The following is an 18,737-nucleotide window of genomic DNA, read 5'->3' as shown; positions in this document are numbered from 1 at the left end:
CTGCTTCAATGCGGCGTGGCATGGAGGCAATCAGCCTGTATTGTGAGCGTATCAGACCCAGGACCAGACGAAGCGGCCTAGGGAACTTGCTTTCAATATTCTAACACCATAAGAACAGATTATTGATGGGGTTCAATTTGGAGAGTTGGCAGATTGAGCACAGTAATACCATGGTCAAAACCATTTACCAGTGGTGATGGTCAAAGAGGTGCACAGGTCGTGCTGAAAAACGAAATCTTCAACTCCGTAAAGCTTTTCAGCAGATGGAAGCATGAAGTGCTCCAAAATCTTTGGATTGACTGCATCCCCCCTTGATAAAACACAGTGGAAACCCAGACTGACATGGCACCCCAGACCATCCTTGTGGGTACTTGACACTGGACTTCAGGCATTTTGGCATTTCCTTCTCCCCAGTCTTCCTCCAACGTCTGGCACCTATTAAGAGAATGGCATGCAAAACTTCTTTCATCCGACAAATGTAGATTTGCACCACTGAGCAACAGTCCAGTGCTGCTTCTCTGTAAAGGAATAGGCGCTTCTGCCCATTTTCTTGACTCCATGTCACGGTGGCTCTGGATGTTTCTAACCCCACACATCAGTCCATCATGCTTCTAAGGTCCCCCAAGGTCTGGAATCGTCCTTCTCCACAATCTTCCTCAATAGCCGGTTAAGGATTCTTATTGATGTGCAGTATTTTTTTTGCCACATCTTTTTCCTTGAAACGTTTCTGACCATCAGGTGCCTTGTCAAACTCTGGGAACATATTCGTTCAGAATAGGAATTTCTGTGTCAAAATTATACCCTGCTTGAGCGGGTCAAATGGCCTTCTGGACAGCAGTCGTGGTTGGCAAGATAACCATGATTGCGGTTTTGAGTAATGAATGGCTGGGACAAATATCAAAACACCTCAGGAATCTTTTGCAGGTGACAGATTCTTAGTTGATCAAGATGATTAGGTTAATAGCTCGTGAGAACCTTTTCATGAGGCCATTTTTTGAGATCAGGATTTTGGGTTGTCAGAGCTTTTGCCAAAATCATCAGTAGCTTAAAAGACCTGCTTTTAGTTGGTGTGCAATGAATCTTAGCTATATGAAAGTTTAATTTTTATCTATTACATTTAGAAAATGCTTTTTCACAATACTAATTTTTTTGCGTTCTTTGAGCACTGTTCCAGCGTGCCTCGGCCTGCACGCCTGCTATACTTAGCCACGATGAGAAGAAACCACCAGCTAGTACAGTCACACTTTACTTCTAAGAACTTTTACATGTAGTTTTATTTTCTTTTTATAACACACTGTTTTAAAAAAATAACATTATAAGGTTTGTATATGCTTATGTCCCGAGTCAGAAGTCGATAAAATAAATAAATAATACTTCAACCAAATACCTGAACTCAGCATCGTTTCAAGCAGCCCAAACTCCCATCGTCACCAACGCCCAACCACGGGCTTCCCAAGACGTCATTTCAATGACTACTGAACTTCCAGCCAGTCAGCAACCTCGGGAAACCCCCTTTTCAACGACAACAAAGGGAACCCCTTTACACAGTCAACACAAGTACCTCCAGACTGAGCTAAACTGGTGTTTATAATATAATTTTAACCTCATTGAGGAACTCAATGCGAGGGTTAATTAAGTGACTGATGGTTGTTCATGTCTATCCAATTTCAGGTATTGCTGTAAACTTGGGATTTCACATTGTCATTCTCTTAAACTCATTCTTTCATAACTTTCTATCTTCCTGCAACTTGTGTGAGTGTGTGTGAGTGCGTGTGTTTATGTGTTAGATTAGTTTATATGTCTTAGATTTATCTAATAAAGCCTTATTCATATTGAAAAGATAAGTATCTTGTGTTTTGTGCTTACAAGTTAATGTCTTAAACTGCCGATCTTGTTACTGTGCTAATTAATAATGTTTTCACTATACTTTGGATATTAATATCCATTGCAGAGTTGATGTTATATGGCTCGTTCAACGAATCGCTGGCCGTCGCAGTGATCAGCCGTAAAACTGTGATTCTGTCCAAATTCCCTTTAAAATCTTAAATGTTTCCTTTTGAGCTAAATTGACCTGTTTCCCTTACATTATTTACTGCCATACAGTAGTCTTTTGACAAACATGATACAGGGCAACAACACACTGTGTGATGTAGTTCATAAATGCTGTTATATGCCCCTAAAATTTAAGATATTGGGGCAAAAAATGTCTCTGTATGAGGTTTTGTCTCATATTTATAAAATATGATGTGACATCACACATGAACAGCGAGTGCAATACCACAAGTGGTGTTTTTGTCCTGTAAAGAGAGCATTTACTTCATTCCTGAATGAATCAGCAGTTTGAACCTTTAAATAATATTACAGTGAAATAATTTAATATACAGCAAGCACTTAATCAGAAATAGCAAATCGAACATGTCTGCTTTTAAACCTTTCTGAAATAGACTTCCTTTGTAAAAGCCCAACTGTAAATTTGTATCCAATCTTGTTTACAAACTAAGGGATGAATCAAAATCATTATCTGTGGTAAACAACAGCATGCCGCAGATGCATACTATAGACATTAGGCTGTAAATAACCTGACATTGTCGTTTAAGATAGAACAATATCTCTGTGCATGTTTCGCGCTACTGCTTTTGGTCGGCTCCCATTATTAATAAAAAGCATTTTCTAGAAGAGCTGCAGTAGATATAATTCTCTCAATTAATGCTGAAGGCAAGTAGGGAATATGACTGTGTATGCAGACATGTGCTTAAATTATATTTGTCCATAATGTTTCCGTAATTGTAAGAGATAATAGGGCCTTTCGCACCGCTTTAGTTCCAGAACTAAAAGTACAGTACTAAAGTACTGGGACGATTTTGCGCGAACTGTTTCCAAGTACCATTTAAAGGGTTGCATTCGCACCGACAGTGTGTACTAGAACGTGACGTAAGCCAGCCGACAGCAATGTCATTTGTGCATGGCGTTTAACAACAAAAACAAAAAAGAACAACGTTAAAAACAGGAAGATGGAGGACGCTGTGATTGGAGCTGTGTTTTTATTGTGTCTTGCCGGTTTTACAATAATAGACATGAAATGTCGACGTATACGTAAAGCGATTGAAAGAACGGAAAGGAGGACTAAGATTCTCCTACGACAACTGGCAGTGCTACATTTGCTACAAGTGCCTGCACTTCAGCGTCCATACATTTATCGCTGTTCGTCATACTTGCGAAATAAGTTGATAAGTAAGAAATAAGTAAGACACAATGTTTACAGTATGTTACATGGCGTTTTAAATCATGGCAGGTTAGGGCGTTTTCGAACGCGTCTGGCCACTCAGTGTCTACTTACGTCACGGGTAGTACCAGTTGTGTTGGTTAGACCCTGCTCCGGAGTAGGAGCTAATTTGGTTCTCGAAAAAGGCAATCCGGTGCTAAAATCACACCGAGTTCCTGAGGTGCGAAAACGCCCAAAAGTGGGTAGTTCCACAATTAGTTCTGGTACTATAAAAAGGTTCCTGCCGTGTGAAAGGCCCTAATGAGGCGCTTTGTGACTGTTTGCTTTTTATTGTTAGCATGATTCGCGTGTTAGCCTGATGTTTTCGATTTGTGTTTGAAACTCTATAAAGCAGCATACTCGTTTTGCTCCATGTCAGATCTGTCTTCTCTCTTTCATCCCCTCATCGCACCCTGACCTGTCAACAACTGGTGGTTGATGGACCTGGAAAAGGAGGTTATGTAAATGAGCAACCCAGCTGCGCTCTGATTGGCCCTGCGTGTGGCATAACCTCACATGATTGGCCATCACCTCTGAACTTTTGAGAAAGTCTGTGTTGATGAGCAAAAGTCACAGAAGAACCCCATATTTACCACTTGGGCTTTTTCTTTGTCTCCCACCTCTGCTCCGGCATTCGTATTTTCTTTTCATTTAAGTTCAATAAAGTGCCGCACGGATCCGTTCAGTCAACAAACCATGTCGCCCCCAGCCCTGGCTCTTATAGTCTCTCTGTCGGTAAAGAGCGTCTTTATACTGATCTGTTCAAAGCACACAGTGATTAATTTAAAGACAGATAGAGAGACAGACATTGACTGACACAGACATCAAAAGACGAATGCAGCTGAACTGACACAGTGGATGCCAACTTCTGAATCAATGCTCCAAAAAAAGAGAGAAAGAGAGGAGAGTGGCCCTGTTTCTCCTCCCTCAGCTTGCTTTTCTGATGTATCTGTCTTCATGAAACAAGAAGGCTGGTTTTAATCTTCTGACGGTGGTGTGAAATTATGAAACGGGCGTGTGTATGAGAGACAGCGCGGGGGTGGCGAGGTCTTTTTGTGTTTTCTGAATGATTAGGTTTTATTGAAGCTTCTCTGGCTTATGGAGAGATTGTCACTGCTCTTTGTGCTTATGTCTGTGCATGTGTGCAGTTGGTTTTTGGTTATTGTAAATTGAATGGCTCTGATTGTAATGGTTTTATGCATATACAATAGTTACTTCTGGTCCTGAAATCTAATTGGCTGAGAGATCTTTCCAGCCGCACAGTGTTCTACCAGTATCACCATGGTAACTGTTTTACCGTTTATGTCACTCCGCTTGCAGCATTTCTCTAAGTGTCATAGTGGACAATCAAACTCGCTATATTTTAGAAATACTACTTTTGTTGTGTCACGGAATGTAGTTTCAATAGTTTTTTTAGGAGAGAATGTAAATGTTTTTGTAATTTATTTTTTATATAACTTACACTATTAGCAAAAAGAGACTGTGTTTATGAGTCAGTCAGTAGCAAAGACTTTTATATTGAAATAAACAAAAACATGTAAGAAAAAAACAACAAAACTTTTACGTTCAGCAACACCTTGAAAGATACAACCAAAAAATCCATTGATTAGCGTCATCATGGGGATATATAATATAATTTTATATTATATTCAAACTAATGTTTTATTGTGAATATGAGATTGAGCTGAAGAATGAACGCTGTATCAGATGCAGGTAATCACACTCGCTCAGTCCATCTCTCTCTCATAATACTCTACATAATAAAGCTTTTAACTTCCAGTGTTACTTCGTCACAAGTTCTGAAATGATGTTTTCAAATTAACGGCGGCTTGGACTCATCTGTTAAACTGTCAACTTGAGATTTGAATCTGTGGAGAAAGGAAGTAGTTCTGCACATAAGTTTTTTTTTTTTTTTTTTTTTTTTAACACTCCGTGGATGTTTCTTATTTACTTTTAGCATGAAACTGTTGTATTGATTTAATATCACACTTGTAATCTTGTACTATTGCTTTAAAAAAAAAAAAATTATGCATACTTGCTGAATAAAATGATTAATTTCTTAATTAATTCATTAAAAAAAAATATATATATATATATATATAGACCCCAGACTTTTACCTCTTACTACTGCTATTTGTTACTGCTGGATCATAAATTGCAGGCAATATAACAAATACTGCAATGATCTGTAATTTTTTTTATTTTATTTTTATACAATTTTACAGTCTGCATACAATTTAAATAATGTATATTTATTATTTACATTACAATAATGACAATGTGGTTTGATTAACATTGCAGTGTTGACAGTTTAAGTTAATCAATTGTTAATTACTTGAAAATTGTAATAAAAATATTTAATTCAAGAAATCTCAATGGTCCTATACAAAATCTTCTATAAGCAAAATATAACTTAATTCTTATTTGGGGTGAAATATGACCCAAATGTGTTCTTGACAGTTTTTATCAGATTCACCCAGACAATATATCTGAATGACTACCAGAGGCCAGGACTTCTTAGGACTGATAAATGAATAAATCTAGAAGTATATAGAAATGCAGAACAAAAAGCTGTTAGATTACTGTACAGACTGTAATTTAACATTCAGGTACCTGTATGATTCTCTTTCTACTCTTCTTTTGCTCTTCATCGTCTGTCCCTAGCAGATACTAGCAGATGCAAAAACAATGAGCGAGAGAGAAAATAGGGTCTTTTAAGTGATTTGTGTGTACCCAAATGTATTCAGTGACCTGAAACGCTGTTCAGTGATATTTCACTATGATGTGACTTAATATGCATCTACAAAGAAGTAGAATAAAATAGAGCCAAAAAAGAAGGGCATATCAGGACCAAGCTTTCTGCACAGTCGTATCCATGTGTAATAGAAACGATCCACACACACACAGATTACCTACAAAACCTGCCACCATGATGCTGTGCTGCACTTAGTGGTTGTTAGGGGGTGGAAAGGTGGTTGATATGGTTTCTGAGTGGTTGTCAGGTGGTAAGTCTTTATGATCCTTGTCCCCTAAATAACTACCAGTCAAACCAACACTTTTTGGGGCCACTGCAAATATCTAGATATGTTGCAGTGATTCGCTGATGAATCAGTGCCAGGTGTCTGTACCCAAATTAAACTGCCAGGTAACAGATTAAAAGACATTAGAATTGCACATAAAATTACATTTTCCCATGTAGCCGGCTCATTACTTGAGGCAGATGTGTCTTTATATCATCAGGCCCTCTCACAGACCGAAAGAGATGGAGAATATGCAAAGAGAGAGGCTGAACAATCACCTTTAATGGATATTTAAAGGGTATGTCAAAGACCTGCAGAAATTACAAGCATTTCTGAGAGGTCGCTCCCATTGGCGTCGCTCCAGACACTAAAAAAAAAAAAAAAAAAAAACAGTTAATGATACGAACATTAACAGTATCTCTGAAATGTTTCCTTTCAAAACACTCCATTCTGCTTGTCATTTCCTCAGCTAATACCTTTCTGAATTAAAACAGCCGAAAGGTTATCGTAATCCAATTTCAAAGACAATAGCCTTCCAGGACCCTTTGGAGCAATGCGGTAACCATTGCCGTTCGGATCAGGATTGCTTCCCGTGCTTGCCGAGTGTAGATTACAACAGAGAGGGAAATAATTACATCTTTGCATGAGAGGGAGACAGAAATATCTCTTTGAATTATTGAAGATGGCAGTGCAGAATTCGCTTTCATATACGCAGAGAGTCTGCGTCTTGAAGCAGTAAACAAGGAGGAATCTTTTTTTGTCCGTTTTCTAATGCAATATCGCAGTGGTAAACAGAGGCCACAGTCTTTAATGAAGTCGTAGCTTTTGGTCTCAGCTGACGGAGGAGGATACGGATGCTGGTATTGTGCTGATTAAACCACAGGCCTTTGGTGCGAAAGTTTAGTCAGGTTGAAAATTTGGTTCTCACATCTTGCTTAGATTACAAGAGTTGCATAACACTGACGCATGATGTTTTTACACACAAAAGTTACATGCTGATGTATTCTTGCATTACACTCTGTTCCTTTTCTTAGTGAGCTAACTCACTGCCCGCTATCTACATGGGCAGCTACCAAACAAGTCATCCAGACTGCCTTGGAACCTCATATGTGAATAGTTTGGAACACTCTACATTGGCAGCTACTCCACACACCATGCATGGAACATAGGAAACCAAGCTGGTAACTGTTTTGGAACATCTTAGCATGTCATTATCTGTTAAAACTAGTCATTAGCTGGCTAACTTGTGCCAAAACCCAGACTGACCACCTGAAGATGGTATTACCAGTTGGTTGCTATTTTGTTGTTAGTCCAAGGTGATTTACCACTGTCTTTGAAGTCTGCAAATGTTGAACATAATGGGATGTCTAGCAACTGTGAAAGCTGCTGTTGATGAGCTGCAGTAATGATTCTGATTCTACTGGACTTTTTAAAAATTTATATCCAACTGTCTGAAAACAAAACAGGGTTCAAAAATATGTTCACTTTGGTCCATTTATGTACATAATAAAAATTTCATAAAATCACGTCCTAGTAAGATAAGTCATTGTTTAAAATCCTCTTGTCAAATATTTGGTATAAAAGTACATTTTTAATTACATTAAACTATATTTATGTTTTTCTGTATGAAAGGAAATAGCATTCAACATTGCATTTCTCTCCTCCACCGTCTTGGAATTTTTTATTTTTATTTTTTGAACTATCAACTATTTTTTTTTTCACAACACTCTCAGGGATTGCATTCAAAATAAATAAATCAATAAAATAATAATAACAACAGCAAAGACAATACTAATCACACATTAACAGCTGTTCATTCAAGTAAAAATGCTTATCTCACTGAATTTTTGCACACAATATACATGTTGCTGTCAACAGGCCTTGAAAATTGTCAGCTTACTAGATTTTGCTACAGATCAATTACCTTCAAATGTGGATAGTGACCAGTATCTAACTGTGTACTGTATGTGGGGGTTTGTGTATGTGTATGTGATTGTCGCTCATCAGGGTGGCAGCAGTTATGATTGTCGACCCAGGCTAATGGGTGTCCATAGAAAAACACAGTAATGGGCCACTATGCCAAGGAGCAATGGATCACTTTCCTATCAAATCTAGCCTTTAGGCTTCAATATATCCATCAAACAGTATGTGTGTGCGCGCTTGTGTGTGTTACATCAGATGCACAATGGGAGATAATTGTGATGGTGTGGACACAGCTATGCATCAAAGTCACATGTTGGATTGATGCTCTAGACTGTAATGATCTCACATTGAAATGACAAATATGCACATTCTCTCTGTTATTTTCTGTCTTTCTCTCTCCTTTTTTAGTAACTTGTTTTTAATGTGACTAGATTTATCGTTTCTTGTTGTTATTTAGTTTTGATCTTTGATATCTGCAAAAGAGACTGTCTTTTGCATAGATGGTGTAGTTGCGGCATCTACTAGCAGGGGCTAACACAGGGCTTTAGACTAACTTTTTGCACTGGTTGCACTGCTGCGCCTAAATTTTCGACTGTATCACATTTAACACCGCAGTTTTTTTAAATCGCTGTCCATATAGGCAATATTGACTTGTAAGTGATTAACTAACAATCTGGTCAACATGAAGTTCTTTATTTGAAGCACAGTTCTACAAGAAAGGTAACTTACTGAAAAAGTGCTTCACTGAGCTGAAATTTAAACTTAAAACATCTCAAGATAAATGAATAAAAAAGAAAATCTCAAATAAGTGTTTTAAGGGCTTCAAACTGAAAATCTCATGGCTCAGTGTCTTATGGACTGTCCTCGATTGCAGTCACATGCCCCTCAGATGGCCAACTCCTGTAGTTTGGCCTTCTTGATCTTTTGGCCTTGCCCTTGGCTAAACCAGCTGGCCACACTCTCTCTAGCATCAAAATCTTCCAGACTTGGCCCCTCTACACTGATTCTTATCAGATCTTCCACGGTGTCTGAATGAAGGGATGCTCTAGTGTCTGATTTGAACAGCTAAACAGTCCCTAAACAGCTTATACTACTGTCTCAGCTATTAAAATAGTTCAGTTTTGTATGTAATAGCAAAGTAATTATATTGCGTTTCCTTTTTTTATTAAGTTAATTTAGAAAAATGTTTGGAGCATTTTGTGTTTGTTAAATATAAGTTTTAGTTTTTTTTTTTTTTTTAAGTAACGACCAAGCATCCAGCGGCAGACAGTGAGCCTATGTTTGATCAATTTAGCCCTCTCAAATCATCACGACTTGCCTAAAATAAAATCTATAGATATAAAACAGTTCAAGCATATAACAATGTTTAAAGGTTAGACCCAGATAAATGTGCGCTATATCCAATAGTTTGTCCGGACATGCTTCAGGATATGAACGCCAGCGTGATCACTTGCATTTTTTCAGTGGATACGCAGTCATTTTTGCACATAAAGGTAAGATTAATACATCATTCGTAACTGCAAAGCGTCTTTTATTTGTGTGCACTCACAATATCAACAAAACGTTGTGCTTTTATCAAATAAAGAAAATAAACACGATTTAACCCTAACCCTAACCCTAACTCGTCTTTAACCAGAGTACAAAAATGAACCGAAGCTAAGTGAAAACATGCCTCACAGACATGATAAATATATCTTTAGAAAGCTTTAAATGAAATACAACAAATTGAAAACAAAAACTCTTTCATTATAATCATAATCCATAAAGATGCACTTCTCTCTAAAGGCGCGTCTAATGAGATGGCAAGTCAGGATCAGCAACTTCATCCTTGCAACACAGACTCAGAAAACACTTGTTTATTAGTAAATAATTCAAATATCTCCTTACTCTTTCCCCCTGTCACTTTCATGGTAATTACTTTTTCAGGTGTTTTGCGGCAAGCTTGAGCCTATTGCGTGTATTTGAACAGAGAACTGTTCAGCTGCGCTGCTGCTGGCGGGACAATAAACACCGTCGAGCCACTCTTGACAGTCACAGTAGCACGGTCTCGTTTTGTTTCCACCAGCGTGGCAATTTTTCTTCATCACTAATTGATGGATGTCTAAAATATAAAAGTAAGGAGAAGTCTAAAACAGGCGGGAGGCCCGGCCTGCGTCTGAACTATGACGTGAAAATTATCCCGAAGCCTGGCTCGAGGGGCGTAAAAAAGTCGGGGTCCGTCAGGCTCGGGCTGAAATGCAGGGCTTTAGTGTCTGTTGTGGAACCACAGGGAGACTTTCAGAGTCGCTGAGACTTTTTTTCCCTCGAACGGCTGGTCACACCGGTGCGACCTCTGATTTTTTTAGTTGCACCATTGAGAAATTAGGTCGCATGTGTGACCAAATTGGTCACACTCTAGAGCCCTGCTAACAGGACCATTTCATTTTATTTTTATTTATTTATTTACATATTTTTTTTTTTTTTTTACTAACTTAATTTTGATAATTTTTTCCAGAAAATAAGACTTAATGTATCGTAATTGTACTACTCAAATAAATGCATATTGATTTAAAGGAATAGTTCTCTCAAAAATTTACATTTGCTGAAAATTTACTCACTCTCAGGTCATCCGAGATGTTGATGAGATTGTTTGTTTGTTATCATTAGATCACTGGCCCACCAATGGATCCTCTGCAGTGAATGGGTGCCATCAAGTCCAAATATCTGATAAAAACATCACAATAATCCACAAGTAATGCACATGACTCCCGTCCATCAATTAATGTCTTGTGAAACAAAAAAACACAGAATCATAATTAGGACATTCACACTGTTGGTTCTGGCTAAAATATATTTTTTTTTTTTACTAAATCTCCAGAACAGAAGCTTCCACTGAGCTTAAACTGAATAAATAATGCAGAATTCAAGGAACTACCAGACACAAACCCATGTTTCCTCTGGAAATTACTCCGATATGAAAGTCTACAAACCTGAGTTTGTACTGCATTTCTGATAAGGTCACATACGTATTGTTCTCAAAGCCAAACACAGACTGCTAGACTTACGCTCATTGCCCTTTTATATTTTAAGAATGGGAGTAGTATGCGACCAAAAGCACCATATCATAGCCAACTCGCAATGTGCCTTGATCTTTGAACAGATGCTCATAGTCTGCAAAAAGTGCACAAGACAAAAACACACACACAAAAAATAATAAAATAAAAATAAAAAAACTTACGAAACACCAAATGTTTTAATGAATCTTTAAATGTGCTGGGTGACAACGTAAGTGTGCAGTACTTGGCCTAAGGTACACTAAGCTAGATTGTGCAGTAGTGTGGTTTTGCACCCAGTATCTGCCATGGTTTTCTCAATATCAAACATTAAAATTCTGATAGGTATGCCTATATTATGTTACATAATTTGCACATGCAAATTTTTGTTTGCTTAGGTAATGCATTCTATATGCTGCAAATTGCTTAGTCTAAAATAATTTTCATATTTTCAATAGAAATACATTTAATCTAATATTAAATACATAACCAACCAATAAGTGTGGTCATACACCACAATCAGTCAAACACCAAACACCAGTACACAATCTTTGCAGTTCCATTAAATATGTTGTTCCAAACCTGAATGAATTTATTTATTCTGTTGAAAATAAAAGATTATATTTTGAACAATGTTGGTAAACAAACAGTCCTTTGAATTCTATGGTATGAATAAATACTATGGAAGTCAATGGGGACCTGTGCATGTCTTAGAGACCATGTAAGATTTATATCACATGTGCGGTGCTACCAAATCTGGTGCTGGTGCTACAATCTGTAGAACTTGCTGTGAGATTGTGTTACTCCAAGGATGTAATTGTTTTGTTTTGTTTTGTTTTGTTTTCTTTATTTATTTATTTTCCCCTTTCTCCCTGTTTCTCTCTCTACTTCCCATATGCAGAAAGGAATTGATGCCACCTGACACCAGTGATCTGCTGTGATTGGTGGAGTGGAAGTTTGGAACTGTTTTGAAGTGCATTTTTATTGTGATTTTTATTTTATTTTATTTGTTTTGTAACTTAGTTTTGTTTTAATATTAGATGATTTGTTTAAAATAAAATATTTTGTTTGACAAAAAAGCACAATAAACAATATGTTGATGTACAAGGACTCAAGTCACTTTTTTTGGAATTTGTTAAATTCAATAACATTAATGTAAAATATAAATATTAAAATATTGTAAAATAAATTACAATAAAATGACTAATATACTGTAAAATGAAATTGCAGTAAGGGAATCATACTGTAAAATTAAATCACGGTAAGGGCATCTTACTGTAAAATGAAATTGCGGTAAGGGCATCTTACTGTAAAATTAAATTGCGGTCAGAGCATCTTACTGTAAAAATTAAATTGCGGTAAGGGCATCTTACCGTAAAACACATTTACAGGTAAGCTACTGTAAAGGGGAACTTACAGTAACTTACTGGCAATGGTGCTGCCAGTAAGTTACCGCAAAAATACGATAAAAAGTTTAACAGTGCAGGCTAAAAAATAAATTAAGTTTGTTAAAAAAAAATATATATAAGTATATATATAAGAATATATAAGTCATGTATAAGTTGCATTTTATTACATTCAGAAATAATAACGGCTGGCCTAATAATGTTTATAATGTGCCAACAGGATATTTTTAGTTCTCTTCACTTAACAACAAATCCTTTAAATTTAACAAATTTATCAGAACAGAACAATAATTACAAATATATAATTCTAATGGATAAATAAAACTGCAGTATATAATAATATAGGCTTAGCTATAAACAAAACAAAAAAAATAAATGAATAATAATATAAAGCGAACCATAAGGTAAGGTTGGGCTCTCATTCGGGAGAAATCCAAACGTTTCAATATTCGTGATGTTGCCTATTTCAAGCTTAACTATTATTCATTAGGAAAAATAGGCTTTGTAGTTCACTGGTGTTTCAGTATCGACGGGGAAAAAAATAAAAATCATAATTAACAAAAATATGCCAAAGTGGACCGCTGCTCGCTTAGCTCGCGCCCGAATGGCACGGTGAACGGCTACTGTTTCCAGTGAATGTGCGCGAGGCACCAGCGCGATCAAACAGCTGAAACAGAAAATTACAAAATTTTTGGTCACACAGTAAAGGCATAATTCAAAAATGCAAAGTGTTAGCAGTTTGAAAAATCAAGAATAATAACAGAATGAATCATAATTATTGCTAAATGCTGGACTGTTCTCATTTCTATCTGCAAATGGAACCTGAAGGATTTTTTTTTTTAAAAAACCAACAATGAACCGAAATGAAAACATTTAGCTTTTTTATCCGTATATATAGGCCTTATATTTAATGACTGTTTAATAACAATAGCAAGCATAAGATCCTTTGTGTAAAGGTCTTCTTTTAATTTTTGATGAGTAGACTGTAGCCTAAGACTATCCTACATTTGGAATTAACTCACTGTACATTTTTTAATGTTTTTTTAAAGATGGTACAATGTTATATCATAATGTTATTGTTGTTTTACCATCCTCCTTTTATCCATTTTTACAATTACATCAGTTCGCAATCCGTCCCTTTGCGCCACCTGGTGGTAGTTTCAGCGAAGGATTTTAACACTTGACTGACTTGAAGTTAACGCCGCGGCCCCTGCGGCGGCGGGTACGCGCGGCGGCGGTATTACCCATTTTCTGGTTGTCTACCATCTGTATTAAAATATATATATATAGATAGATAGATAGATAGATAGATAGATAGATAGATAGATAGATAGATAGATCTTAAATCCATCAGTAGTCAAATTGAACTTTTGTTTCATGTTCAAAAGGGCTGTGTAAAGATGTTAAAATATATATATATATATATATATATATATATATATATATATATATATATATATATATATATATATATATATTGTGCTCCATGAAATAATAACAGCAAAGGGGCTGGAATGACACATGGGGAGGGGGAGTAAATATTTTTGGGTGAATTACTCCTTTAATATTTCAGACAGAATCAACAATGATAGTTTGACTGATGTTTGCAATACCTGTTGTACTTATTACCATGTGAAAGCCACATACAGCATAAAAAAGCTCACATGGCTTGAATGGAATAATTTACCTTTTTCTCTCCTCGGGCTATTTTACAGGCGTCTTGCTGAGTTATATCTTTTATTATATTCATGCCTTTGTGTCTTTGGCCCTGAGCAGATCTAATGATCTCCCAGATGCACCATTTCATAATCTATAACCAGCCCAGCAGAGCCCAGGTGCTTTGATTCTCCACGATTGCCCACGCTCGTCCCCAATCAGGTGGTCGGGTTTAACCAAATGGCCTTGCCTCTGTTGTTTAGGTCTTTAAATGTTTTAAAAGACAAAAAAAATCTAAAAAGTTATAGTGTAACCGGAAAAAAAACTTCAAATTTAAATGACGGAGAACGCAGGGGTTAACGAAACCGCTGGGTCATGGCTTTCATCTACCGGTGTGAGGCCCTGCTGCTTTAATGCCCGGCCAGAGAAAAAATGGCAATCATAAATATGGTTTTGATTTTCTTGTCAGCTGCAACAACAAAGTTACAAGCCGAGAATATTAGGAGCTATTGATCGCTGTCTGTTTGGGAACATGACAAATGATGACCTTTTTTGTGTGTCTCAGGATATAAAAGTACCGGCCTGGGTGTGTTTCGCATGGACAGAGGTGGTGGCATTAACACAAATTAGAGCACATCATTAAAGGCCCACATCAATTTTCAGGGAATGTGCTTTTGTCATTACTGTGGCGATGGGGTGCTGTAAAGCGTGGCGAGGTGCACATGTTTGAGCCGGGGGAGGCTAGGAAAGCAGACCATTAAATACCTTGATTTACGTTCACTCTCTCACACATACACACACTCTTAGCTGTAGCCATCACGGTCTCATTATTGGCTACACAAACCTACACACACCGTCGTTTTCCTCTAAATGTCTGCATAAGCTGCTAGGTTCTTCTATTCTTCTATAATTGCTCTTCGCTAAATTCTACACTAAGGAAGCAGACTGTTTCTGTGGGAATAGAAATCAGAAAGGCATATCTCTTCAGGAACATTATACAATCTTGGCCTTATCCTACACAGGATGTGTTTTTTTTTAATGTAAGTGAATAACGTAAGTACATTAAGCGTAATGGTCTGCAAATCTGAGTCACTCCGGTAGCCTTGGGGCTTTGATTGAAATGCAAGTTTGACTAATCATCTCTTCCTCTGCAGATGAATAGAGAAGATGAGACAAAATAAAGTGAGTCATGAAATCATATTATGACATTAAAGACTTCGAGAAACGTCCCTTGCTTAAAAGGATACTCCACCCCAAAATGAAAATTTTGCCATTAATCACTTACCCCCATGTCGTTCCAAACTCATAAAAGCTCCGTTCGTCTTCGGAACACAGTTAAGATATTTTGGATGAAAACCGGGAGGACTGTGACTGTCCCATAGACTGCCAAGTAAATAACAGTGTTAAGGTCATCGTCAGAAAGTCGTCATCAGAATACTCCATCTGCCATCAGACGTGCAATCTGGGTTATATGAAACGACGGGAACACTTTTTGTAAGCGAAGAAAACAAAAATAACAACTTTATTCAACAATTCCTTTGTCAACAGTCTCCTCTGTGTCTCTCCATATCACCGTATGCTGCGTATGCTCTTCTGTATCATCCGCGCCACAAGGATGCGCTGTTTCTACATATATTTAGCTTTGATTTGAAAGAAAACAGCACATCCTTGTGGCACATTATGTGGCACAATATGGCTCATTAGTTGATATTAGTTAATGTTAGTTAGTTAGCAAATAATTAATTAATCTTTGTTAAAATTAGTTAATAAAAAATAAATTGTTCATTGTTAGTTCATATTAGCTCAGATGCTTTAAATTATTTTAATAGATACAACGTTTGATTTTACCAGTGCATTAGCAGAGACTAAGAAATGTTTTAGAAGTAATTTTCATTGTTAGTTTGTGTTAACTAATATAGTTAACTAATGTTAACAAATTCTAGCTTGATTTTATTAGTATTTGTAAGTAGTTTATATTTTTGTAAGTTTAAGTGGTAACACTTTACAATAATGCTCATTAATTAACCTTAGTTAATTAGTTAGTTATTCATTCTGTGGACCTAATAGGATTAATAAAACAATTTTACGGCACTTCTATAAAATACTTAAAGTGCTTGTTTTCAATGTCAGTATGTTAATAATGTACACTTATGCAAATGAACAAAATCTATGTGTGTTAGAACCATGCTGTACATACAAATTACATAGGATTTCTTGGCAAATCCAATAATTATTTCTTCCTAGAAAGCCGTGATTGCATCATCTGGTGTCACAATTTTTTATGCAGACTAGGAAAAAAAAAAAGAGGAAAAAAAAACCTCTATGCCCTTATTCCCGGAAGTTGCGTAAAACCAGTGGGCGAATGAAGGAACTGGGAATTTTTCATAGAATTTTTAGAAAAAGGAATAAATGGTGCTAACTCTGCTGTTTGATTCCACTGACCAGTTTTGCAGGGGAGTAATTGTGTTCACAGCCATACTTTTTCACAGTTTTAGTAATAAGGGGAAATGGTTTGTCAGAAGTAGCCCTTTAAACATGTCCTAAAAGATATTTGCAGTGGCGTTTGCCCTGCAGTCTTCTGTTATTATTTCTTAAGTCTATGTGATAACCCCCTGGAGTAAAGAAGAGGGCATGTGGTTTCCATATCAGATCCTCTTTTTCTCCTGGTGAAGGTATCAGGAGGTTCCAGCTGGGTCTGATTCACCCACGCAGACCAATGAGTCAGATTCCACTCAGACTCCACTTGCTAGAAAAGGCATAATGGAGCTTGTTTACTCTTCTTTATCTGCCTTCTTGGTTGTGTAATCGTTTGTGTTGTTGTGCACTTTTGTCACCCATAACCCAACAGATTCTATAACCTCGTTTCCATTTGGAGCTCTGAGATATAATATAACTCCATACCTTACAACCTTAATAGAATGTCAGCGGCATCTGTGTCATGTCAGCTACCACAGAAAAATGTGTTAAAGTCATTTGAATGAAAGTCTAAGTGGAAATGACAGCAACAATTAATACAAAATATTTTAATTGCATAGTTTCATTGTAGTTACCATGTCAGTGTTGTTATTGTTAACTAAAATGCAAAACAAACTAGTAAAAGTCTTTTTCTTTAATTGGAGTAAAGCTGAAATAAAAATACAAATAGATAAATATAAGATTAATTAAACAAGATGGAAAATTTCAAGTTAAAAAATTACCAAAAAAACAAACAAACAAACAAAACAACAACAACAAAAAACAATTAAACATAAAGCTAAATAAAAATATGTACAGAAGTACTAAAAAAAAAAAACTAAAAACAGAAGTACTAACTTGAAATATATATATATATATATATAGTTGACCTTAAAAATATTTACACGTTTCAGCTTTGAAACTTCAATTGATATAATCTATAAATATATATATAGTTTATATATTAGTTATATATATATGTTTCTTTATTGTACTGTACATGCTGACTACATGGAGTTTCTGTACATAAAACTATTTGGAAAATTTATTTATAATCATATTCTCCCCCCATATGCCATTGTTTGGCCAAACAGATCCCATGCCAAGCTTGTGTCATTGGTTGCCCCACTGTTGGTGTGTTGAACTGGTCAGAATGCTCAAACAAACAGCTAAGTAATGTTTTGATGGTACCACAGACCACATTGTTTACACTTTTCAAGACAATTTACCTACAAATGTCTTATAATTGTCTCTGCGTATTATGCTGAGCAAGAAGAAAGTATTTAACATTGAAAAAATGCACGTCACCATCAACATTCTCTGTCCAACGCTGTTTTAGCGTTCACACGGATTATGAATGTTATGCTCTGTGGAGCAGATTATATTTTGTAGTGTCTGTTATGGCCCCTAGTGCTCAGTGAACTCAGAGATGGGTCAAAACGTCCAGTCATGTCCACCTCACCATGGTAACTGTGGAGAAAGCCTCAACCTTGCCATAGCAACCCTGAGACATAACGGTTCACCTGCCTCAACTTGTCACCACAACAAAAAGACAAAAACATAAACGCATGAGTAACTGATTAACTCGGTGTGCATGACAGAGTGTTATTTACACATCTATTGCTCAGTCAAGAGTTAATGTGTAAATGTCGGGCTGTGATTTATTGTTCCTGATGTAGTGACAACTCAACTCTCAGTTTTCATACATGTTGTTTTGTCATTCACCTTTAACCTTTGACCTGAAGCAATGAAACATCCGCACTACATCTCTATGGGTGCTTTCTAATTAACGGAGAGTGGATTTACTAGGTTATTCAGCCATCTTAACTGAGATTTTAAATCACATATGGAGCATATATGTTTAGTCCACAAAGCGCCACAAATGGAACAGATGTACATTTAGCACTTTAAAGTGCCCCTATTATGCCGTTTCCAATAGTGCCTTTCATGCAGTGTGTAATGTAGCTGTATGTGAATGCAAACG

Source organism: Cyprinus carpio, chromosome A4 (genome assembly GCF_018340385.1).
Source record: "Cyprinus carpio isolate SPL01 chromosome A4, ASM1834038v1, whole genome shotgun sequence".
NCBI classification, from domain to species: Eukaryota; Metazoa; Chordata; class Actinopteri; order Cypriniformes; family Cyprinidae; genus Cyprinus; species Cyprinus carpio.
The sequence above is the reverse complement of the archived record's forward strand: the minus strand, read 5'-3'. Positions refer to the sequence as shown.